This window comes from Myotis myotis, unplaced genomic scaffold (assembly GCF_014108235.1).
Source record: "Myotis myotis isolate mMyoMyo1 unplaced genomic scaffold, mMyoMyo1.p scaffold_m19_p_12, whole genome shotgun sequence".
In the NCBI taxonomy this organism is placed as follows: domain Eukaryota; kingdom Metazoa; phylum Chordata; class Mammalia; order Chiroptera; family Vespertilionidae; genus Myotis; species Myotis myotis.
This window is the reverse complement of record NW_023416316.1, coordinates 50,810,151-50,837,650: the sequence shown is the minus strand read 5'-3', so window position 1 is coordinate 50,837,650 and position 27,500 is coordinate 50,810,151. Positions and strand designations below refer to the sequence as shown.

Below are 27,500 nucleotides of genomic sequence, written 5' to 3'. Positions count from 1 at the left end.
TTTGTTAATCTATGTTGTATATTAGATTCCACATATAAGTAATATTATGTGGTATTTGTCTTTCTCTGACTTATTTCACGTAGCATAATACCCTCTAGTTTTATCCATGTTGTCACAAATGGTAAGATTTGTTATGGCTGAGTAATATTCCATTATATATATGCCACAGCTTTTTTATGCATTCGTTTATTGATGGGCACTTGGGTTGCTGTCATTGTAAATGACACTGCGATGAACATAAGGATACATATATTCTTTCAAATTAGTGTTTGCATCTTTTCAGATATATACCCAGAAGTGGAATTGCTGGGTAATAAGTCCCAATCCATGGGCTATGCATATAAATATGTATATAAGTTCTTTGGTTTACCTCTTCTCGTCCTCCCTATCCCCACATCCAGGTATGTCATTCTATTCCATGCTTCAGGTCTTATTTTGTTGGCCAATTCACTTTGTTCATTAGATTCCACAAATAAGATAGATCGTGTGATATTTGTCTTTCCCAGATTGGCTTATTTCACTTAGCATAATAGTCTACAGGTCCAACCATGCTGTCCCAAAGGGTAAGCGATCCCTATTTTTTGCAGCTGCATAATATTCCATTGTGTAAATGTCCCACAGATTTTTTAGCCATTTATCTACTGCCCATGTAATAACATGTTCTTCACAGTTTAATGCACTTGATCAACTGGGAGATGGGCATTTCAACACAATTGGTGACCTAGGAGATATTTATAACATCTTAAGTCAGCAGTTCTCAAGCTGTGGGTCGCGACCCCTTTGGCAGTCAAACGACCCTTTCACAGGGGTTGCCTAAGACCATCCTGCATATCAGATATTTACGATTCATAACAGTAGCAACATCACAGTTATGAAGTAGCAACGAAAATAATTTTATGATTGGGTCACAACATGAGGAACTGTATTTAAAGGGCCAGAAGGTTGAGAACTACTGCTAAGTTGTATATCATTGATGTGTACAAGATTAACTAGAAAGAAAAGTAAAGAGTTTAATTTCCAACATAAAGTTGGAATGCTCTTTCAGGAATTTAGATAACCTATCTTTTCTCATTGGCATTTGCCCATAAATAAGTTAACACAGGAAGTTACCATTAGCTTAACATTTGAAGATGAAAGAAGCACCCTTCCCCTTTCATTTCATATCTATTTTTATTTATATTTTTATTTTATTTTTTAAGTATTTTATTTGTATGCTGCTGCCAGTGTATATAAAATAATCATTCTTATGAAATAGAAATTCATGAAAATTTAGAGAAGTAGATGTTAAGGACTAACAAAAGCAGAAGTTTGTAGAGTATGGCACATGTTATAGGGTAAGCTTTTTGTACAGTCTTCAGATTTAGCTCTCTTTGAATATTTTCTGGTTCAAGAAAAGTGGTTTAGAACACCTTCAAAATTCATTTTACTACAGAAAGGAACAAACTTTCTGGGGTCTGAAGGGATTGGTACTTGAAGATACTCCAGTCAACAAGGGGTCATGTTGAACATTCTGCAGACAGAATTGTTTCTAATCTGCAGCTGCCTGGGAAACCTTCACGTGGTTGAGCCCAGCCTCCAGCCGGAGCTGTTGAACCACTTTCTTCATAGCGGTGACACTGGAGGAACCAGACATGGTGCACATGAGTGCAGGGCAGATTGGTCGGTAGCGGGTCGCGGGTCGTGGGTTGCGGGTCGACAGGGGTCAGACGGTGGGGCAGTGACGCCAGGGGCCTCATCTCTATTTTTAAAGGGAGTATATTTGTTTCATTTTACTGTACAGGTAGCCCTGCACTTCTCCAAGGTGGGGGGTGGGGAGAGGCTCTCTTGTTCATTATTTCTAATGGAAATTTTTTCAAAGCATGGCTTGTTAGAGATAATGTTTTATTTATTTTTATTAACTCTGGGAAATATAATTTCTCCATTGCATTAAACCCTGATATTGATAGCTACTTATATTGTTAGGTTCTATAGTCTTAAACATCATTTGAAAAAGTTCAGACATGTAATTTGTGAGAACTGCTTTAGTGAATACTCAGGTAACTAACGTTTTTTAAATAGCAAGTACTGTGTCAAGATTCCTGAACTGTTTTCCATAAGACCCAGTATCCCCTCCCCCCCTTCAAAAGGTGCTTTTTCTTTAAGCAACAAGTCTATTACTTCCTGTATACATGTCATTGTAGTAGGCAGTTAGACAGGCATGAGCAGAGTAGGAACCATAGTCAAGGTATGGACTGTCTCCAGGGTAAAAGCTTCAGGTACCTAGCAACAACCACTCCCTTAAGCATTTGGCCTTCAAGACAATGAGGTCTGAAACTCATCAGATAATCTTAGTAACAAAGCCTTGGGTCTGTTAACCACCGTCAGAGTTTTGGTCAAACTAGAGATGACATTTAGGCCTTAATTTTCAATTTTGTTTTAGCTCCTGCCCTGCCCCCCCTCCCCCCAAAAAAAGCAAAACCAGACAGGGAACACCATGGCTGACATCAGAACCAGATGCAATGACTAATGACTCCCTCCCCTAGTGTCCACCAATCAGTAGAGACCCAGGCCCTGAAAGGACACACCCGGAAAAGCTGATGACTATTCTATCGAGATCCTCCCCTGGAACCTCCCTTACTAGTCCTGAGGATGGAGGACCAGCTCTGCTCTCTCTCTTGAGCACACCAGCACTTTTCCACCCTCCTTTTCCTCAGCACACTCTTTCTCTCTGAAGCATGCCCCAGCCTTTCACCCTCTCCTTACGCCAGGTGCTTATATCCTCGCTTTCTTTCTCTTAAGCTCCAAGGGGCCTTCTTTTGTCTCTATAACTTGTTTCCCGGGCTCACACAGCCCAGCTGGCTCACTTCTTCTACCTCGGTGACTTTCTAAATGAAGTTTTGCTGATATTTGAGACTTGACTCTGAATTCTTTCTTAACCAGATCTCAAGTACAGAGGTTGCTGAACCAAGGTCCAAGCACTGATAACATTCAGATGCAGTTTCTCCACCAACATAATGAATTATGGTTCTTCTATTTCTTTGACCAAATTAGAAAGCACAAAGCTGAAGTGTCTAATAAACTCCTCCCCTGGAATGGATTTTCTTTACTGATATTGCTTTTGTTTGCATTTTTTTCTTCAGGATTTTCCCTTCAACCATGTGTCATCCTATCTAATAAAAGAGAAACATGGTAATTAGCGTATGACCGCTACCCTTCCCATTGGCTAATCAGGGCAATATGCAAATTAACTGCCAGCCAAGATGGCAGCCGGCAGCCAGGCAGCTTAAACTGAACATGAGGCTTGCTTGCTTCAGTGACGGAGGACTGCAACGTTCCCCACCTGCCTTGCCGGCCTCTGAGCTTGCAGTTTAAGAAACATTGTAACAAATATAGAAGCTAAACAAAACCCCAGAAACCTGCTTACAGCGAGCCAGGATCTCAGAGCTGGAGTTATACATTGTTTCGATTATAGAACCCAAACAAACCAGATACCTGCTTTTAGCAGCTGAAGCCTCAGAGCTAAAGCTGGCCCAGAATAAAAAAAAAGAGAGACAAAAAAAGGAGCAGTTGGGAGCTTCCGTCACCCGCCAGCCTGAAAACAGCCCACAGCCCCTCACCCAGACTGGCCAGGCACCGCAATGGGGACCCCCACCCAGAAGGGTGTGTGACGAGCTGCAAACAGCCATCATCCCCTCACCCAGGCTGGCCAGGCACCCCAGTGGGGACCCCCACCCCCCACCCTGATCCAGGCACCCTTCAGGGCAATCCAGCCGGCCCCCACACCTGCACCAGGCCTCTATTCTATATAGTAAAAGGGTAATATGCCTCCCGGCACCGGGATTAGCGTGACAGGGGGCAGCGCCCAAACCCCCTGATCGCTCTGAGGCTCTGTGTGTGAGAGGGGGCGGGGCCACAACCTCCCTATCCGCCCTGCTCTGTTCATGACAGGGGAAGGTGCCCCAACCCCCTGATCAGCCCTGCTCCGTGCCTGATAGGGGGGAGCTCCCCAACCCCCTGATCATGCTGCGGCTCTGTGTGTGACAGGGTGTGGCGCCCCAACCCCCTGATCGGCCCTGCTCTGTGTGTGACAGGATAGAGCCATAACCTCCCCATCAGCCCTGCCCTGAGTGTGACAGTGGCAGCGCCGCAACCCCATGATCTGCCCTGCTCTGTGGGTGATAGAGGGTGACGCCCCAACCGCCCCCCACGGGCCCTGCTCTGTGTGTGACAGGGTAGAGCCATAACCTCCCCATCAGCCCTGCCCTGAGTGTGACAGGGTGCGGTACCCCAACCCCCTGATCCGCTCTGCTCCGTGTGTGACTGGGTGTGGTGCCCCAACTCCCCTATTGGCCCTACTCTGTGCGTGACAGGGGGGAGCTCCCCAACCCCCTGATGGGCCCTGCTCTGTGTGTAACAGGGGGAGTTTCTTAACCCCTTGATGGGCCCTGCTCTGTGCGTGACAGGGGGGCATTCCCCAACCCCCTGATCGACCCTGCTCTGTGCATGACAGGGTATGGTGCCCCAACCCCCCTGATGGGCCCTGCTGTGTGCGTGACAGGCGGTGGCGCTGAAACCTCCCCATCGACCCTGCCTTGAGTGTGACAGGGGGCAGTGCCCCAACCCCCCAATCAGCTCTACGCTGAGCGTGACTGAGTGTGGCATCGCAACCTCCTGATCTGCCCTGCTCTGTGCATGACAGGGGGCGGCGCCCCAGCTCCCCAATCGGCCCTGCTCTGAGCCCGACCAGGGGCTGCACCTAGGGATTGGGCCTGCCCTCTGCCACCCGGGAGCAGGCCTAAGCCAGCAGGTCGTTATCTCCTGAGGGGTCCCAGACTGCGAGAGGGCACAGGCCAAGCTGAGGGACCCCCCCTTCCAACCGAGTGCACAAATTTTTGTGCACCGGGCCTCTAGTCATCTTATAAAATAAAATAGTATACAAATTTACGTTCACCGTTTTCTCCACCTCTTCCTAAATTTCAGGGGCGTAAAGTAATCTAGGACCTAAGAGCACACTACATAGAAGTATATGGTACAATAAACCGAGTGCGGGCTCTAAAAGGCCTAACATTTGCCATGAGATCTACCAATCTTTTCATCATTAACAAGGATATTGTTTAATATTCCTGTCATCTTCAAGTTACTGAAAGACTCCCTTTTTAAAAAAAAAAAAATTGTTTCAATGTTTTCTTGAGAATTCTTCTGGTCCACACATTATCTTCTTTTTGTACGTACAATCCAGGAAGGAGTACAAGTAATGTCATTCCAGAAATCAGTTTCCAAATCAAATCTGTTCAAGATCAGGTTGGGCACAAGTACTATTATCTAAGACAGCGGTTCTCAACCTGTGGGTCGCGACCCCTTTGGCGGTCGAACGACCCTTTCACAGGGGTCGCCTAAGACCATCCCGCATATCAGATATTTGCATTATGATTCATAACAGTAGCAACATTAGTTATGAAGTAGCAATGAAAATAATTTTATGGTTGGGTCACAACATGAGGAACTGTATTTAAAGGGCCAGAAGGTTGAGAACCACTGATCTAAGGTCTAAACTCAAGGTCCAAGCCTAGGATATCAATTCAATTCGGTCAGTAGAGACGTAAGTGGAAGTCCAGACCCTTAGAAACCACAGATGGCCACCGGCATCAGCTGGCCAACTGTCAGGAAACCAAGTGGTAATGGCTTTTCAGAGCAGAGCACTGACTGGGAATCCACTTAGTGGGAACTGTGGCTCACAAGGGAGGAGATGAGCTACTACTATCTGATGTCTAGGCCCTGGGGGATACTGAGTTCACAGTGGAGCAGCAACTGAGGCAAGAGTTTCTGACAAAGGGCTTCTTTTAGAGGCCCATCTGCCAAAGTGACCCTCACCTCCAGGCCCTGAGTCAAGCAGAACCCACGGATGGAGGGAGGAGGTTAAATGGAACAGCTGCCAGGGTAAAAGGCCTGGGGGGCCAGGAAGAAAGCCAGAAACACCATCTTTTCCTTAAATGACCACAATCTACAACTGTAATATGTTTTGTGATATTTTCCCTTTCTTGATTTGTAAAACAATGGACAAAGAATTATATATTCTTCTTTAAAACATGTTTATATATACCGGTTAATAGGAAAAAATTCATATGCATTTATCATTCTGTATTAAACATAACAAAACTTGTAAATTATATATTGCTAGAAAAATTGAATGCATTTAGCCTCAAAAGTCGTCCTAATATCACCATTTTTGTCACTAGTGATTTACTCTCATGGATAGATGATTGATAGATAGATAGATAGATATAAATCCTCACCTGAGGATATTTTTTGCATTGATCTTTAGAGACAGAGTGAGAAGGGGAGAGAGAGAAAGAGAGAGAGAGGAAGAGAGAGAGAGAGAGAGAGAGAGAGAGAGAGAGAGAGAGAGAGAGCTACTGATTGCCTCCCTCACACACCCAACTGAGGCTGGGGATGGAACCTGCAACTGAGATAAGTCCCCTTGACCATGAATCAAACCTGGTATCTTTCAGTCATGGGGCCAACATTCTAACCACTGAGCCAAACTAGCCAGGGCCTAGGTATATATATTTCATCCAGGAAGCTACTAGCTCAAGTAACATTATTTATTTTCCAAAAAAATAAATATATCTTTAAATTAATATTTCATTAATTTTAAAATCTAAAATTAAATTAATAATTTTCTAGCTTTAAATCTCTACAGTAATCTTGTGTTTATTCTGCAAGTATTAATTCCTATTAGTAAGGAAGTATAATCGTTTTCCCATGACATGTCTAACAGCTTTCCAGCTGAGGCCAACCTATTTAATTCATAGCTCTTTGGTCCTAAGAGATATTAAATTCTGTACTATATATTCACTCACAGTATGATCAGACACCTACCAAGTTTTTAGCAGTAATTAATATATTACATGGGGTTGATCCTATTAACTGAACAACTTTGAATAATGTATTCCAGGTTAACTACTACTTGCAGTATCCTGTGATATTCTTACATTTAAACCATTTCTTTGTGATGCATACTAAGTATAATTAAAAGGTTAAAAAAGTGATTAATACTGTCAAAAATATAGAACTCCCTTCTAAAGCAATCTTCAATGTTCTGCAAAATAAATTAGTTTCTTCATAGTATAGTCTTGGGTTTTTATACAATTTCTTATTTACATGTAGTATCATAGACTGATGTAACATCTGTTCTCTTTCAAATGGGAGGCATTTATTCATTTATTGATTATTAGCTATTAATTATTTTCTTCCATCTTGATCAATCACCCCAGTCGGTCCGTATCACTTTATCTTTTAATTTTTTAGAGTGCCTTGGTGCAAATTGAATCTGTTATTTCTCATTCCTTCCTAGAGTTCCATTTATCTATCTCTTACTGAAACTTTGTATTACTAATGACTTCTCACAGTGACTCTCATCTTGAAATATATTTATATTCAGTTTACCCACTTAAAGTATATTAGTTGCTGATAAAGGGCCTCCAAGTAGATGAGCAATTAAAATTTTTTCATATTTATAATTATATATTGATATAAACTGATCTAAAACAAATATCATTGTGCCCACTTTACTTTAATTTGGTACTAAACGCTTTCATGAAGATGTTCCATTACTATAGCCTCAAAATGGTTAGCATTTTTTATTCTGCAGTAATTAATTGGGGTGACAAGCAATTATCTTAAGACTAGAGGCCCATGCACCAGTGGGGTCCCTCAGCCTGGCTTGCAGGGATCGGCCGAAACTGGCTCTCCAACATCTGCCGAGGGGTTCCAGATTGCGAGAGGGTGCAGGCCAGGCTGAGGGACCCCACCGGTGCACGATCGGGGCATGGGAGGGACCACGGGAGGGGTCCAAGGCATGTCTGGCCCATCTCACTCAGTCCTGATCAGCAGGACCCCAACAACAAGCTATAGGTCGGAGTGTCTGCCCCCTGGTGGTCAGTGAACATCATAGCAATTAGTTGAATGATCGAATGAATGGTCGGACACTTAGCATATTAGGGTTTTATTATCTAGGATATTGGGGAATTAACCAATCACTTAAGTAAGCAAATATTCATTAGGTATTTGAAGTGTTTCCTACAATCAAGTTGATAGAAATCCTTACTAATAAAAGCCTAAGTAGTTGTCACGCCGTGATGCCCTCACGCTGTCACAAGATGGTGTGTGCACAGCGGGCGTGGGCAGGTGGGCGAGGCTGGACTTGACACTGCATGCAGGCATGGAGTCTGCATTGAGGTCCCGGCTCCATGCAACAAGGCCTGCCTAGGGGTCCCACCTCCTCCCAGCTCAGCATGTGGAGCCAGGAGGAGGTGGGCATGCGTGTGGACCTAGGAGGAGGTGGGTACACTGGCTCCACGAGGTGAGGCCTGTCTGGGGGACCCCCAGCTCCACACAGCGAGGCCTGCCTGGGGGGTCCCGCCTCCACACAGTGAGGTCTGCCTGGGGGTCCTGGGGGTCCCACATTCTGGCTCCACACGGCGCAGAAGCAGGCCCCCGACTCTGGCCTACCTCTTTGGGCAATTCATTGAGGAGCCCTGGATGGGGGGTCCTACCTCTTTGGGGCAATCAATCGCGGGGCTCCCACACTATGACAGGGCACAGGCCAGGCTGGGGGAAACCCCCCTCCCCCGCCCCTGCCGAGTGCACAAATTTCATGTGCCAGGCCTCTAGTAATAGAATAAAACTACTAGGCCATTAAATACATACCTTTTATGTATTTATTCAATAAACATGTATTAAACAACAACTTCATGTCAGAACTATGCCAAGCATTTATTATAGGATGTGGAGACACAAAGCTATTCCACAAGTTACCTCCAGCTTAAGTAATGCAAAAGCATGTGTTCAAAAATAAAGAAGAATGGAGAACAGGAGGAGGGGGGAGGGGGAGATGAAAAAGAAATGGAGAGAATGGAGTTATTGGATAATGCAGAAGAAATTCTGACGAACTGACTCCTTAGTGTTTGCCTGTCAAATTATATTTTCATTGGGAGATGAGTCAGCTGCTTGAAATAATAATTGCAAGTCTACACCAATTAAAAGGGTTGCATATATCGATATGTCAGCCCTAATATTCTATGAGTCATGACTTCAAAACCAAAATACACTTGTTTAAAACAATGACTTTTATGTTCCTTTGGTTTCTTTGATCTAAAAGTAAAGTATCATGAAATCAAAATATATTATGGAAAAATATAAAGGACATCTAAAAATTACATTCAGTTGGCTGTATTTGTCACTAATGCCCGAAACCAGAAGTGCTGACTTTTTCCTCATTTGTTATGTACAGTGAACATTCTGAAAAGTGTACCTGGGAGTTTTCTGTGTGTGTGCATGAAATTAGAATAAGAGGAATTAGATTACCTGAATGGCTCCTGTAATTAATCTATAAAACATTATTTCTGAAGACAGGCCTGGGGCCGATCACCCTCTCCCTTCAGGGGGAGAGAACTCACTGCCAGGACCTGTCTCAGACCCTCCCTTTTCTCTGCTGTCGCTGGTGACCGAACTCTGACAGATACACTGCTTCTGCAGTTGTGTTGGCTGGGAGATGATGTCACAGTTAGCCATTCAATAGTGGATCATGTTTCTGTCCTAATTGCTTATTTATTTATTCATAATTTCACCCTCATGGGACATTTGTCTTTCCCTATTCCCAGGTATTTTGGGAGAGATTCAAGGGGAAATTGTTGTGTGGCAACTCCCAGGCTGCCCACATTCCATTTAGTAAATTTCTTTAAAAAAAAGTACTAAAATGACTCATAGATCTTGCCATCAAAGAACTCTTAGTTTTTCCCTGGTCAGTATTTCCCAGTGGTAGAGCATCAGCTTGTGCTTGGAAGGGTGGTGTGTTTGATTCCCAGTCAATGGCACGTATCTTGGTTGTGGGTTTGCTCCCTGTTGGTCGGGGGCGGGGGGGGGGGGGGCACATTCGAGAGGCATCCAATTGATGTGTCTCTCTCACATTGATGTTTCTCTCTCTCTCTTCTTCTTCTCCTCTCCCTCTCTCCCATTTCCTTCCTCCCTTCTACTTTCTCTGGGGAAAAAAAAACAAAACAAAACAAAAACAAAAAAAAAACAAACAAACAATGGAAAAACTATCCTCAGGTGAGGATTAACAAAAAAAAAGAACTCTTGGTTTATATAAAGATATTTGCAAAAGTCCCAGCTGGGTGGCTCAATTGGTTGGAGCATCCTCCTGTACAACAAAAGGTTGCAGGTTTGATTCCCTATCAGGACACATACCTAGGTAGGCCCATTGTCTAGGAATTGAATACACGACCCTTCTGCACGCCTCCTACTGGGGATGGAGCCTGCAATCTGGGCATGTGCCCTGACTGGGAATGAAACTGTGAGGGTCTACGCTCAACCAGTGAACAACACTGGCCTGGCTCAGGGGCATTTTAAAAGAGCTTACTTTTAAAACTTAGCAGGCATGTGTAAGGCAAAATATTCATTACATTTTACTATTATCTCATTGGTATTTATTCTTTCAAAAAGGTTAGCATATTTCTATCTGGACCAAATATGCTTTCTGTGTAGATGACATAATTATCCTCAACCACGAACAGTTATTAACTGCCTGCCAGTGTATAGTGTAGTTGCTTAATACAGGCTGAAACCGTTATCCTTATTGTTTAGGGCTATGCAAAAGCTATAGAAGTTGGTGCAGAAGTAAAGAAATATGTAGGCAGCCTACCCACCATCATCACCTGGATGAACACCAAGGTCAAAGTGCAAAATCTCAGGGTACGTTCCCGGTGGCAAGTTTGTAATTCACAGTTTCTAATTAGGAGTCCAAAAGTTGATAGAGTGACATCCTTCCCTAAGTCCCAGAGTACATGGGCAAAGGGTTCTGCCCTTGAAAAAATACATGTGTCATTTTCATGTCTCTATGGCCAACATTTTCACATTCTTTTCAGAAAAGCATCTAAGTCAGACATTTGTAAATCTCTCTGGAAGAAGTAGATGTAGAGAGACACATAAAAACCCTGACTTAGTTCCTCTAATAAAGAAGTTACAGAGGGTATATCTTTACATTTCTCCTGAGATGATGAAATTCAAAGAAAATGTATGTGTCTGTGATATCTTTAATGTGTTTTTATATGTGCATTATCCTACTAAAAACTTAGGAAATACAATGACATTTGTACCTCTTCTGTATACAACTGGAAACTTCAAACCTGATTATAAGTAGCTCTAGACTTAAATTAGTGTCTTCTCTTCCATATCTTGAATTTGAGTTTCTGCAGTTTTTCCCTAAATTTCCAAATTTTGGGGTTCATCATTCTTTTTTATAAAATGGATTTTACCCAAGTTTATAGGATTCCTTATTATTATTATAAACAAATTTTATATTATCACCCTTTCATCATTATGGATTTGGACATATTAGATTTTATTGGACACTTTGTTGTATCTTTGTCATAAAAGTCCAATTTGCCTTCAAGTTTAAGGAACTGCTTTTTTCAAGTTTCTGGGTTCTGATTTGTAAAAAAGAACTTTGAATTAAGTTATCTCCAAGGTCCAATACACCTCTATGTTTTTTTATGCTAAAAATTAACGAGAGAGGGATAAAAAAGTAAAAATAAAAAAGAAAGAATGAAAAGAAAAAAGAAACACTGAATACATGATTGCTATGCTTAACTTTTGGTCAAAATAATTTATTATTTTATTTTATGTTAAATCCCTAGGGCTTCTATATCAACTACTTAATTTAAAATACCACATTGAAGAAACTATTCCAGGGAAGACCAATTTAAGTAGAAAAATATCTTAACTAAACATAACAAGTGACAAGATGAGGTTATTGCTATCTGTTGTAGACTGTTTACCCATAAAAATACGTAATAAGGAATAATTTCTATGACTCTGAAGATAAAAACCCGAAAGATTGATTCCAAAATTGCCTTGCATCCTGCTCTTCATTCTAAATCCAGTTTTCCGGATTAATATTCAGAGTTTATCCTTCACCAAAAGAGTCTAATTATGGAGGAATGATCAGATTGGTGATGAGTAATTCAACTGGGGATGAAATTCTACAGGTAATTTAATATGAGCTGCAATCAGGAATGACAATGACTTTTTAAGGCTTTTTCAAACTGCTTATTTGAGTCTAATACAGCAAAGCTAACTCAGACTACCAGGCAGAAAACAAATTTTCAGTTGATGATTTTTTTTTCTCTTTTGGGAAATATTAATATTAGTCTAGAAACTGAAGTTGACTCCAAGATGAGTGTATATGAAAAGCATTTAGACTAACAGAGTTATTGTTTTTGAAACAATTGCCTTTTACTCATTATTAAGCTGAATCATCAGATTACTTCCAATTTTCCAATTATTCTACCTTCACAAGGGTTTCTTTTAAAATTATTATAGCTAACTTTTTGGCACATATGCTCATATTAATAGACATTTAATATTAGTTTCTCACCTAGTATCATTTTCTTATCCCCAAAGTACCTTCAAAAATCTGTGTTTTCTCTGCAATTCTGAACAAAGCAATATAGTAGGATGAAAAATAATAGTAATAATGATTACGTAATATGAAAACATATTAGTAAGCTAATATGTTTTGAATGCTTTCTGAATGCTGGGCAGTATACTCCTAGATTTGCATGTTCTCTTCTTTCTACCCAGGAAGGTGCCATGTTTACATCTGTTTTACAGACAGAGTAAACAGAGGCACAGAAAGTTAATGAAACATATCCAAGAGGAGAGATCAACCAAAATAAAAACCTAGGTGTATTCTGAACTCCCCTGCTCCCAAGGACACACCAATATCCAGCTACACATGGTGTAATTCCTTCTTCAAGAAATCCAGAAACCAACTGAGCACCTCCTCCCCATTGGGCAAATGAGAGAATACCTCAAACCAAAACTTCTGGAAAAGACTGAGGCATATTCTTGTTATAAAAACCATCACAGGTACAGTGTCATACAGTCGGGAGGCAATTCCCAACTCCTCGCTTCTCCCTAATGAGTGAGGGGTTTGGACACCACATTTAGCACCCTAACTTTTGAGACTTTCACCCATGGCATGGGTGCCCCCAGACACCTTGAAAGCCAACAAGAAACCCACAGTACTATAGCAAACAAAGGAGCAGTTGTTAATAGGCAGCTTAGCACTCACTGTAGTCTCCCCCTCAGGGCTCAGTTCCAGATTATCACTTGCATTCAACATAAACACATAAGCACTTATTTTATTGGTTCCATCAATGTGCTTTGTATATCTTGGTTAATTTGTATATGAGCTGTCTTAATTGGAGGTGCAAGTGAAATTATGTCTGTTTTATTTTATTCACTTTAATTTTTTTAGAAAATATTTTTATTAATTTCAGAGAGGAAGGGAGAAGGAGAGATAAAAAACATCAATGATGAGAGAGAATCATAGGTTGGCTGCCTCCTGCTTGTCCCCCCATTGGGAAGGGGTTGAGCCCACAACCCTGGTATGTGCCCCAAAACAAAATCACATCCGGAGCCCTTCAGTCCACAGGCCAATGCTCTATCTAAAGAACCAAACAGACCAGGGCATGTCTGTTTTATCTTTAAGAAACCATGATTGAATGACCACCTTGAGGTGAGCTTTTTTTATTTTTAAATATATTTTATTGATTTTCCACAGAGAGGAAGGAAGAAGGATAGAGAGTTAGAAACATCGATGAGAGAGAAACATCGATCAGCTGCCTCCCGCACACCCCCTACTGGGGATGTGCCCACAACCAAGGCACATGCCCTTGACCGGAATCGAACCCGGGACCCTTGAGTCCGCAGGCCGACGCTCTATCCACTGAGCCAAACCAGTTAGGGCTTGAGGTGAGCTTTTACTAAATTTTAAGAAAATAATGAAACTTAAATCAAAGTATACATTATGGACATGTACACTTAGGTATATTTTCTCAGCACTTACCAAACTAAGCATTTTCTATGGGCCAGGAACTATTAGGAGCCTAGACTAGGCTATTCACAGTTTCTTCTCACAGAGGTTCTAATCTGTTAGAATAAAATCTTTGAGAATTGAAAAGACTTTGAACTATTCTAGTTCATCAACATGTCTTCCCCTTCACCATAAAATGCTCAAATATTTAAATACTAGAGGCCTGGTGCATGAATTCATGCACATTTGAGGTCCCTCAAGGTGGCCTGCAGAGATCGGGCTCCCGCTTGCACCCCCAACCTCACAGCTCCAGCTCGCACCCCCAGCCTTGCATCCCTGCAGCCCCACCTAGCAACCCACCTTGGCCTGGCACCACCTGCTCACCTGCTCCACCATCCCGCCGCAATCTTGCTCTCATTGGGGCCCATCAGGGCTGGCAGCACCTCCATTGCCATCCACTGCCAGCAGGTGATCAGTGCACATCATAGCAAGTGGTCGAACTCCAGGTCTCCCGATCAAATGACCTACCAAGGGGACAATTTGCATATTAGGTATTATATAGGATTGTGTACTGTGTTTTTTTTAAATATACAGATGGCAAATACATTAGAATTTTTTCATTATCGTATTTACCTAATTATTTTTTAGCCACATCAACAACTTAGTGTTTTTCTTCAGTTTAAGCGTGTTGCTTTTGACAGCATATGAATGTAAAATAAAATAGTTATAAATACTAGAATTGGAAGTTTCCATAAACTGCCTGTGAGCTAATTCAAGAAATCAAGTGATATATTTACATTATACAACATGTTAGACAGTTGGAATAAAGTTCTAGATTTTCTTTACATTAACAGACTAGTGCTTTTTCACTGTGTGACAAGTTCTGCATCCCTCCACTCTCCACCTCCCTCAACATGTGTTCACTTATAATTGCATTGCAGCATTTTATACATTTCTCCTGGTTCCCAAGTAGCCCATATTGAACCAAAGCTCTTTTTGTAGCTTTCTTCAGACAATCCAATGGGACACCTCAGCTACTGCTAGGTCACACTTCTTACTCACCCCTAAACAAGACATGCTTTTCTGTCTTTATTCCATCCTCTCCCCTTCCTCCAACCTGTTCACATTCTTGCTGTGTGGTTTTTAAATACATATGCCCTAAAATGCCTTCTTTCTGCCTTTGTGTTATTGTACATCCGCTATTTCAAGTCTTTATTCCATCTTGCCTATCAAGCCATTTCTTATTATTTCAGTCCCACTAGTCTTTCTCTTCTGATTGTCTATGTATTCTATGTCATCCCTCTCTCAGATATGCTAATCTTGTCTTCCCAAGTATATTTTAAACATCTTGGTCGCTAAACATGTGTTCTTCTCTGTCCCTCCCCAAGAACACACACAGTTAATAAATGTTTGTGGGGCATCATGTTGCACTGATTCAGTGTCAGATTCACACTTTTATGATAGAAAAAATAAAGAAAAATCACTTTAGGTCACTTTTGCTTCCTTAACACATAACTTTTAAATAACATAAGCATTCTATTTAGAAATATAGCACGTGAACTCACCCAGCGATAGTATCAGGAATTGAATTTCCACATGTATTTCATTTAACTTAAGCAGTTTGGGTTTAATTTGACAACTATCTCATTGCAACTACCCCTTCCCCCCAAAATATCCCTTTCTCTTTACAAATGTATTTCATATTTACATCTCAGAATATGCACAGCTGTGAACCAATTACTTCGAAGTTCAAGAGCTGGTTGCTTCTATCCTTAGTATTGCTAAAAAATGTTGAATGTCATCCTGGAGAAAGACACGCAGGCTCGCTATAAGGAAGCTGGGGTTTTTTCATATTTTGTTTTAATATCCAGCACAAATGGGACACATTTTCTTTCCTCTACAATGGCATTTATCGTCTATATTTGGTATCGAGTGATAATAGGTATCTGTTTTGCATATTCATTTGAATATATTATGCAGTTGTTTTTTTTCAGTTATTCAGAGCAACTAGATAAAATAACACACTATGTGACATGTAGATCAACCTGTTTTACCTGAGGAGTACATACTTTTTCAAGCCACCTGCATTGTGCGTGTTTGTGTGTGAATATGAGAAACAAATACAGTGGGGCCTTGACTTACGAGTGTCCCGACTAACGAGTTTTTTGAGATACCAACTGTCTCTCCGCCGATTTTTTGCTTTGAGTTGACAGAGTAATTTGAGTGAATGAGCTCCTTAACAAGCTCGGTCTCGGAACGAATTAAACTTGTAAGTCAAGGCCCCACTGTATGCGTGCTTTACCTACCCTTTCTAGAATTAATTGGAATCCCAACCCTGTCCCCACCTGCCTCGTTGGCTTTCAGCATCTCAGAGAAAGAAGAACAGGTTAATGACTGGTAGAAAAGTATATTTCAGATACCCACACCCGAACCAGGTAGCATGAACTTATCCTTCACTTATTGCTGTCTGTCATTTCCTTTACTAGACCTCCTGCTCTCTACATGTGAACAGGCTAGCTGTCAGGAAAACTCCATAGAAAGGACACAAATATGTAATTAGCATAGCTTTTTGTCCCCTCCATTAGTAAGAAAAAAAAGAAGGGGAGTTGTTCTCTAAGCAACAACTAAAGGTCATATTAATTTTCCTTAAACTCTCCCTCTGGTTTCCCCCGGAGAAGTTGCTATGAGGTCGAGCATATCAAATGAACTAATTATTATGCATGTTCAACGTGATGGATGGGCTCCCAAACCATAGCACAGCCCCGACTGTGCACGCCCCTTTTCTGCTGTGTCATTGCACCCACTTATTTGAGATTATTTGATTTGGCGACTGACAGTGAGTGTGGAAGATGTGGGAAGTAGGGAGCAAACAGAAAATTCTATTCCGTGAAAGTCATCCGCATGTGTTAGACAACCACGGTTATTTGATTCAGTTAAAAATCTTAACAAGAATCCTCTGGTTTCTGATTTGGAAAGCATGCCCCTATTATTGATCAGAGATCAATCCATAGTTATTTGACAGCACTCCCTTTTAAAGGAACTCTTCTGGCCCTAGCCGGTTTGGCTCAGTGGATAGAGTATCAGCCTGCAGACTTAAGGGTCCCAAGTTCCATCTATACGCGGTCCTGCCAATGATGTATGAACTATGGACTTAAAAAATATAAAGCCAGACAGTCATGTTACTATTTAAGAAATTTTTATTAGAAAATAGAAAACTCAGTCAATTGGAAGCAGAGTAGAAGAGGGCAGAATACATCGATTGCTATAAAATACAGAGCCTGAGAAATGGTAGTAAACCTAAGCCAAGTTTAAAGTAGTTATAAGAGAGTAGCCGCTATAAGGAAACTGGTGTTGGAAAGACATAAACAGAACACATGTAAAGAATTATTTGGCCATGAGAGAGACAGAGTAATTTGTCCCTAGAGCTGTCTAATGCATGACAGTATTCCAGTCCAAATCTTGGTCTTCATGTTTTCTTAGACCATTGTCTTGACCAGGTTATCTATTCCATGCAACCAAATGATCCAACGTATTCCATTCGCTAACATTGACTTAGCACCTAGTATAGGCAAAACTCTCCATTAATTGCTACAAGGAAATCAAAGATTTCTTTTTAAAGTGCCTCTTCCCTCACAAAATGCTCCTGTTTGAGATGTTCTATAAATCAATATTGCTAGAAATTCTCCATGTCTCTTTCTAGAAAAAAATGAATTTAGTATTTTTCAAAATTCAGGTTATGGATAATTGTACTTTTCTCCCTAAGCAAAAATTTAATGACTTTTTTCCTCCCTAGAAATCAATACCATATATGAGTTTGGTTCCATTTAAGGATATTGATTATACTGGGGCAAAATTAATTTCTTGTCAAAATTTAATAAAAATGAATCAATATTTATTATTAATAGCCTCATCATACATTTATATAATTAAAGAGTAAAGATGTACTGACCATATTTTTAATAATATCATATTGTATTTACTCTTTGACTATTAGTTTTCTTATTGAATACATGTTTCTTTCTTAATATGGCCATACATTACAATTGCTTGATGTGAAGCCATTATTTCAATTGCATGTGTAGAATATAAATCACCAAAGCTTACTGTACTTGATTTTATTGAAAAAAAATATTTTAATGTCTGGAACAGATGCGGAGAAAAATATAAATATATATTTTTCTTTATATAGCTACTATCAGGTGTTCCCCTTGGAAATGGAAATGTTTTTAGGAAAATTGTTTAGAAATAGAATGTATACATTAAGCAAGAGGTTTGGAAGGAGACAAGTAGAAAACTGATAAAGAATGAACGTGTATTTTGAGTGTCAAGAGCTTAAGAAAGAGAGAAAGAAAAGAAAGTGAAGAAGCAAGTCAGACAGTATGGCAGGATCTGAAGTTTGAGGCAAAAAATGGCTAATTAGTAATTCCAAACAGCATCACAGGTAAGCGTTTTAGTGAAATGGAAATCTGATGTTCATTTGTAGGTTGTTTGTGTTTCCATGGTATCAACCTATTTCATCACCCTAAATTTTCACTTAAGTCAGCTTAGTATGTGAATGCTCTTTGTGGGACTTAGTAGAAAATGAAGGAAAAACCGTGTTCCTGAAACCTTTAAGAGGACATAGTAGTGAAAAGTGACTCTGGGAATGTAAGTCCCTATGGATGTCTCAGTGAGGGAATTGCTTTATATAGAACATGAATGAATGGGTACACAATTGTGTTTAAATCTCAGGGCCAAAGGAAACTTGGTTGATAGCCCATTGTATTAATACAGCGTTAGCCTGATATATGAAGTTGTTTCTGAAGACAAAGCAGCTACCAAGGACCAAACCTCTAAATCATAGTAGGGTACTAGACATTTATCCAGTTTTGTTATAGAAATCACATAATATGTATCATTCTGCCACACTCTCTCCTGCTCCATTTTTTGCTCATTCTTTAATCACAGAGAGGAGTATTTTAAAGCTTGAAAAGAGTCTGTGAGGTAGAACTGAGGGAGGTTGGCTTTAATTATCCCTGCTTCTTGGCTTGTGTATATATCCAACCAGAGAATAGCAAGAATTGATAATATATTGAAATAAAAATGTTTTCTCAAGGATATAATCTACTACCTACTGTTATCTCAGCATGAAGGCCATGAAATCTATGTTCTTCTAGCATTAATAAAGTAAAAAAAAAATCATGAGTATGAAAAGGTGAGAGAGGGAATATAGATTTTCATCAATGAATGAATCTTTTCTTTGGGTGAAGATTTCTCTTGGCGTAAACTTACAAACAAAATGTAACCAGCCCTGTTACTCTGCCTCTATAATTCCAACAGGGACAACTCTTCCTATTGTTATCAGGTATTGTTGAGAGATTTTTCTTGCACAATTGGGGGAGGTTTTTAAGAGGAGAATATCTAAATTTTCCCAGAGCCACTGTTTACTATTATTTGAGGAATGGATGGTCTCAACAAACAAAAAGAGAGAGAGAAAACATGTCCTCATAGTGTCAACGTTTACTCATCTTCAACCCTCACCTCTCATCATTTTAGCCAAAGTGATGAAAAATAAAATTCAAGCAAGTTTTGCTTGTAATTTCCCTTGTATTTCAATATGAAACCATGCATTTAATTGACAGGCATAAAGTGAAAGACATGTTCAAGTATCTGGAACATAGAACAGAAATTTTGTTTTAAGAAATATATAGCTACTCTCAAGTGTTCCCCTTAGAAATGGGAACGTTTTTAGGAAAATGGTTTAGGCAAATCTTTCTCTCCCTCCCCTCCATTATAATCCATTAAGCTGGCTGTACCCTGAAGAGCCCAATGGAAAGCAGTAGACACAAAATATATCTAACAATGGATCACATAAACAGAACATTTTTCTCTTTCTCCTCTTTTTTTTAAAAAATATATTTTATTGATTTTTTACAGAGAGAAAGGGAGAGAGATAGAGAGTTAGAAACATCAATGAGAGAAACATCGATCAGCTGCCTCCTGCACATCTCCTGCTGGGGATGTGCCCGCAACCCAGGTACATGCCCTTGACCGGAATCCATCCTGGGACCTTTCAGTCCACAGGCCGACGCTCTATCCACTGAGCCAAACCGGTTTCGGCTCTTTCTCCTCTTAATAAACAAGACTTTAATATACATCATCCTACATTCTACTCTTTGGTAGAATCCCTCCCTCTTCAAAATTTCATCATCCCACCTATTTATAAATGTTCTAGTAAATAGAATATGAAAGTTAACTTTTAAAACTCCACTATTTTTCTAATTTCTTCATTTTTAATTGGTCATGTTGGAATCAGATCCACTTCATCTAAAATTCAAGTATTACATAGGATCACCAAAAATAGCATTATTTTTAGTCAAATTGTGATTTATTTTAAGTCTCTATACTAATGAAACTAATCTCTTATAAATATGCAACACAAGTTGAATGGAAAACAAGTGCTCCTTTCTCATTTTTCTATTTCTAGAATAAATTTTATAGGTGAAAACAATATCAGTAGATTTACTAATTTGATAAGACTTTGTAATTTATGTAGGAGTGTAGAAAAAGTGAAATTTTGAAGGTAAATGTAAGAGAAGTAAAGAAACTATTTAAGAAATGTATCATCCTATTTTACTTCTTTCAAGATCATCCTTGATTTAAAATTAATAATAGTAAAACTAATAATAATAAACAGAGATGACAATTTTTAATATGCTTTTTTAAAAATCTAAATTGAAGGGGAATTTCTTTTTCATCTCAAGAAGGCAGATGTATACCAGGGGTTGCTAGTTGTGAAAAATTAATGGTCTAGGTAGTTTCCTTAATTCTGATAATATTTTCTCATGAAAATAGCATACATATTTTTGAGAATATGGTTGTTTCCTCTCTATTGTATTGATACAGATAATTTTTATGTGTTTTTAAAATTCTAATAGAAAATGATACTTGTGGTGAACCTTCAATGATATATAGCCAAAGAGGCATTATAATAAATTTATGAGGTTTTTAAACTTTATTATTGACACTATTACAGATGTCACCATTTTCTGACTCAACATAAACTACAAACATAATGTTCATATTAGCATACATTCTTTGCTGTAAAAAGATTTAATTGAAATATAATATTGTCTGGTGAAAAAATATGTGTATTTTTGAACTCTATTATTATTACCTAACTTTCTCATTTTCTGCCTAGTCTTAAAGTAAATCTCTTTCAATAGAAACAAAGTTAGAATGCATTCAAAATAATATTGCTATGTAACTTGGATATGGCTCTTTTTAAAGTGTTTTCTTTCATATCCTGAGCTTTGCTCCAAAAATTTTTCATGTAATTCTTTCATGTTTCTGTGAAAACTTTCATATATTTACCATTTAGTTTCTTGGGTTGACCTACAAATATAAATGTTTTAATGAGAGAAAGCAAGATAGAAAAAAATATTACTGGAGGAAAGTCAAAGAACTGTTTCTATTATGGTTACTTTAGATTCTACAGCGAGCACATTTTATACTCTGGTTGCTTATCAAGAAAAATAGACCAGAGCAGGGAATATTCCTAAAGAAGTAACTGCATTGAAGGGCTCTGCTACAGGCAGATTTAATTTACATTCTTGCTGTGTACATGTGGGACTTCTTTTTTAATCTTCTTGCTTCTGCTCAACATAAATGAGTCATGCCAAGTGTTTAATAATTTACATGAATTTCAGTAAATGGTAGCATTTTCTGCCAGGGATTCTGTGTAAGATTGTTCATACTAAACTATATTTTAAAGCATAAATTGGTATCTTCAGTAAACACAGGGAGAGTCCCTTTTACTTTGTTCATTTAGCTTTGTGACTTATTCTTGAAGCCATGTTCTCCTCCCAACCTAATTGTCACTAAGCCACTGCTACTTGGTGACAGGCCTTTATGCAAAGGTAATTAGCTCCTGGGACAGGAGAGGGCTGCCGTCTGGGCTGCTCATGGCTTTTAATGCCTTCTAAACCAAAGGCTGAATGTCTCTATGTCTTTATAAGATGGAACAGGGTCCTGAAGTAAATCATTCACGAAAACATAGTTGTGTTATTTTCTCTACCTTTTGGGATGCTTGCATATTTACCCTTTAGGTTCTCCTATTTTCTCCTCCTGACATTTATTTTTCAATTTACTTCATTTCAAGATTAATTTTCGTCTTTATCTCACCATCTCACTTTTATGGAATTCCAACACTTTCGTGTTTTTCCTTTCTTTCAAACCTTGATTCTATACTAGTTTATATCTTTTCATTGTTTTTCTTGGTTTTATCTTTTGCTGATTAAAGTTCCAACTATGTGGTTTCTAATTATGATTTTCTTTCCTACTTATTAGCTCTGCAATCTTAGGAAAATTCCTCAATCACCCCGAATCTCAGTTTCCTAATGAATAAAATGAGCTCAGGGCATGTTACTCAACACTTTTCAGTCTCATTTTGCCACCTTCAAACATAGGATCATTATAATATCATTTATCTCACCTGGTTGTCTCAAGAATGAAATTAAATGATAACAAAATATAACTGGTTAAACTGTAAATCTCAGTGTATTTTGAAAGCATTGTTATTATTATTGATTTGATTAACCATGTAAGACTTTTTTCATCTTTTAAGTAAAACAGATTATGATTTCTCATTTTATTAATGCACAGGGTAAACATTGAATGATATAATTTAAAAAATCTGACTCAAATCTTAATCTGCGATACACTAACAGCTTCATAAGAATAATTCATTCATATATATTCAAAATAACTAAATGTTCAAAAAATGCAGTCTAGACTAGAGTAACTGAAAATTTTGAGTGATTCTTTCAGAGCAGCTTTAGTAATTTTTCTTGGCAGGGTAATTTTCTATTTAAAAAGTCTAACATCATAGAAATAGTTAAAAAATCACTTTGTTCAAGTCAACTATGCACAGAAATACTGTAGAATAAAATGTAAAAGTGTGGACAGGGTTTCAGCTAGGTCCCCACCCTTTCTAAACAAGTCACATACTATCGTGGCAGTACGTATTCAAATTGCAAATTACTAGAATCAGTGGACCCTTTAAATCTCTATAAAATAATTAAAACCATAAATGCTAAATTCTCTAACACCAAGAGCCTACAGTGTTCATTTAGCATCATACAGATTTACTCATTGAGTATGAGTAGTGATTCAATTTATTGATGTACTCATTGAGTAAGGAGCAGTGATCTAAGTTACATGGCTGAGGTCTTGCCATGCACATATGTGACTCGGAGACCTTTGCCGCTATGTACACATGCCCATGGTGTAAGTTGACACCAGAATGACCTCTCCAATAAGGAATAGGTATTTGAGAGGTTGCATGGTTCAGTGACATGTGTAAGTTACAAACTACCATCAAATTTCAGTTTTTGCCACCAGCTCTGTGCCATGAAAATATATTCTTTAATCTCTCTGGGCTTTAGTTTTCTTATTTGTAAAATAATGATTATACTCTTTTAATAGGAAAATTATGAATTAAATGCAGTCGTGTACATAAAGCTTTAGCACAATCCCTGGCCCAAAATAAATGCTTTTTATCACTTTGAATTATAGTAGTATATGAAGGCCACAGATTTCATTTATGAAAGTCATAGGACTATTTACTGGTATGCAATATTTTAAAACACCTTTAAGCTGTAGTATCTTTCATATCATTTGTTGACTGAACTCAGAAGCATGTTCGTTTTCCAGGTCATGAGTTTGTCTGTACCCTTGGAGCTTTGCATAATTAGAGTAACTACTTAACTATTCAGGCCTCAAGAAGTCAGAATTTACAATGATCTGATAATTATTTATGGCAAATGATTTTAAGAATACAATACTTACCAGAGTGCCTTGCCAATAAATATTAGATGATGGATTAATGTATATTTTAATAAGGGCAATAAAGTGTCCCAATCAAAATCCAGTTAATTAGCTATTACCATAAAGTTAGTAAAATAGATGGCATATATTAAGCATTTACTGTGTGCTAAGGACCTTACATGAATTATCTCATTTAATCCTCTTAACAACTATATGAGATAGACCTCAAGACCTTGCTATTATTCTCATTGTACAAATGCATAAACTGAGAAAGAGAAAATAAATTACTTCACTAATGGCACATAGCTATTAAATACTTGAAACTGGAATGTGAATGCTGTGGAGCTAAATATTTTAATCACTTTTTTTTTATTTCTACCTGTGATTTTATGAAATAATCAGATACTCAGACTGCATTTTAACAAAAACAGAATGTTTATTTCAGTGAATTCTGGGCTTTAGATATATGTGTTAAATTTCTTTAGGGTCCAAATAGTATATGTCCCACATAGAGTCAGAATCATGAGAAAAAAACGTATCATACAAATTTTTATAAGATGATATCTAATGCATAAAGTGATGTCAATTTGTAACTCAATGTTGGGCTCTTAGGAATTATCATTACATACTTTTCACTAAGGCTATAATCATTGTCTTGAATTTCTTGAATAGTCATGGCCCATCTTGTTTACTTACAGGTATTGAAGCCATAAAGTATCTCTCCACTTTCTTGGTTAAAGGTGAAGGTTGTTTAGGTCATTCAGATGGAAAGAATATTTCTGGTTTTCAAACAAAATAAAACTTTTTTATCTAATTAAAGTATGGGTAATTGAAGAGAAATAGGAACCTCCCCATGCCTCCTCATGAATGTGAAGTAAAGGCAATGTAAAGTAGGACATATTAGAGGTACACCACGAGGTGTGCCATGGAAATGTTTTCCTGAGATACTGATTGGACTAAGAAGATGAATAAGAAAATGCAAGAAGGTTAGGTCTCTATGCTTTGGCTGTCTTGTTAGGGTCAATCACTGGCATAAACTCCTTCAAAGACCTTCTGGTACACTCTTTGTGGCATATCTTCAAGTCCATATATTATGTGTAGATGCATGAACATGTATACTTCCATACCATGAAAATATTTTCAATAGAGATTTTGCACTGTGAATTTATTTAGACGCCCTATACTTAGTGACCACCACATATGCATCACCTTTGTATGACCTGAACATACAAGGATAAATCATATACATACGGTCTGGAGTTATACTTGCTCATTGGCCTCCAGGAGGTCCCATGCATTGTAATAAGGTCAGGAAGGTCATGTGTGAAGGGTGATAACGTTGGCATCTCCCAGTATAAAGGACCAGGGCATATCAGAGATGTACTGAAGGCGCTAGAAAGACTAACCAAACATCTGTAACAAGGTTTGATTTTTTTCTTCTGCTTTTAGCCCTATTTTATTTTAATACCTAGATGAGTAATGCATATATTTTTCATTTTACTGTTGACAGTATTACACGTCTCCCATTTTCTCCCTTTTTGCTCCCCTCCACGTAACCCCCACCCCAGGTATTTCTCATGCCATTGTCTGTATCCATGGGTTATGCATATATGTTCTTTAGTTAATCTCTTCCTGTCTCCTCCCTCCACCCTACCCTCACAACTGAGGTCTGTTATTCTGTTCCCTGCTTCCATACCTCTGGCCCTATTTTCTTGGTCAGTTTATTTTGTTCTTTAGGTTCCACTTATAAATCAGATTGTGTGATATTTGTCTTTGTCTAACTGGCTCACTTCACTTAGCATAATACTCTCCAGGCCCATCCATGCTATCTCAAAGGATAAGAGATCCTTCTTTTTTACAGCTGCATAGTATTCCATGGTATAAATGTACTATAGTTATTTTATCCACTCATCTACTGGTGGGTGATATATTTTTAAATGGAGATTATCACAAATAGATTCAATTCTTTAAATATAAGTTTTATTTCCCACTGGAAGAGGTTGTCACCAAACATAGCTTTAGGTAAAAACACAATACACAATCTCACCTTCATATTCTCCCGCATTGTCTATGGATGCTGATATGTGGGTGAGGAAAACTAGGTCATTAAGAATTGGTGTTTTATATGCCAAAGCAATATTTTCACTGATACAGCTCCTAGGGCAATGGAAACTAAAGAGAAAATAAACAAATGGGACTAAATCAAAATAAAAAGCTTCTGCACAGCAAAAGAAACCATCAACAAAACAACAAGATCCAAGACAGAGAAACATCGATCAGATGCTCAAACCTCAGAGGGAAAGTAGGGGAGGGTGGGGGTAAGGGGGAGAGATCAACCAAAGGACTTGATTGCATGCATATAAGCATAATCAATGGACACAGACACCACGGGGGTGAGGGCATGAGTCAGGGAGAGGGTGGGGGGGCAATGGGGGATAAGGACACATATGTAATACCTTAATCAATAAAGAAAGAGCCCTAGCTGGCTTGGCTCAGTGGATAGAGCATTGGCCTGTGGACTGAAGGGTCTCAGGTTTGATTCCAGTCAAGGATACATGCCCAGGTTCCGGGCTTGATCCCTAGTGGGGGCATGCAGGAGGCAGCCAATCGATGATTCTCTCTCATCATTAATGTTTCTATCTCTCTTTTCCTCTCCCTTCCTCTCTGAAATCAATAAAAACATATTTTATAAAAAGAAAATAAAAGAATTGGCCTTTTTAATAAGACTGGAAAAAAATTAAAAACAAAAGGAAGAAGAAGAAAAAGACAAAATGGCTTCTTTAAGTCCAGCCTAAATAAAACACTTTTTAAGATGAAAAAAAAAAATCCCATTTATCTAAATTTGAGCCAATTTTTTTCTCATTCTCTTTTAAATAAAACTATTATTTGGATAAAATATGAGTGTACTTTCTCAGAAGTTTTCAAAGTTAAAGTTAGGTTTCTCATCTGCTATCATTTAGAAGTTTCCTTTTTAGTATCAACAATATAACTGAAGTGGAAATGCCACTACCATTCCTTTTTTTAAGGACTTTACAAAACCATGCAGTTACTTAATTCAAATTATTTCAGGAAAAAAATTGTTACAGATTCGTCAAATTAAATGTAAACAATTACAAAATACTTATGTTATACCAGGAAATTGTTATAGGGTTCTTTGTTTGTTTTATCTTAATTATCACTAATGCTAGAAAAATTTTAAGAATCATTTGATGATCATTGAGGTTGATGTGCCTTCTTCCCAGAGTTCCTGAGAACTTATGACAGACCTCTGAACTGCCTAAGATATTCCCATTAGAAGAGGTATTTAAAATCTACTGCACCCTTATTGCCCTGGCCAGTTTGGCTCAGAGGATAAAGCATCATCAGCCTGTGGACTGAAGGGTCCCAGGTTCAATTCCTGTCAAAGGCTCATACCATCCCCGGGGAGCATGTGGGAGGCAACCAATTAATGTGTCTCTGTCACATCGATGTTTCTCTCTCCCTGTGTCTCTCCCCCTTCATCCCATTCTCTCTGAAAATCAATGGAAAAATATCCTCAAGTGAGGATTAACAACAAAATAGAATAAAATAAAATTTACTGCACCCATGTTAAAGTATGAAGAGTAGATGACATAAGTGGAATTGAGCCAATGTGTTTTAATTTCATTCTTTGATAGGCTTTACTAAGCTAATTATCCAATATTTAAATTCACAAAATGTCTACTAATTCTGAAACCAAGAAACACTGTGTCACATCAGTACATAATGGTCTCCACATCTTTCTTCCAAAAGTGATGGCCATTTCCTGTGTGTTTTCACATTTATTTGTTTATTTATTTATTTATTTAGCAACTAA

The 27,500-nt window shown here is 38.6% G+C and overlaps 1 protein-coding gene and 1 pseudogene across 1 annotated transcript in view; one reads left to right on the top strand and one right to left on the bottom strand.

The window, feature by feature from the left end:
* Positions 1-27,500, top strand: part of PTPRD (protein tyrosine phosphatase receptor type D) — a 1,393,726-nt gene that overhangs the window by 417,345 nt on the left and 948,881 nt on the right. The window lies entirely within an intron of this gene.
* On the bottom strand, positions 1,284-1,634 carry LOC118667545 (annotated as a pseudogene).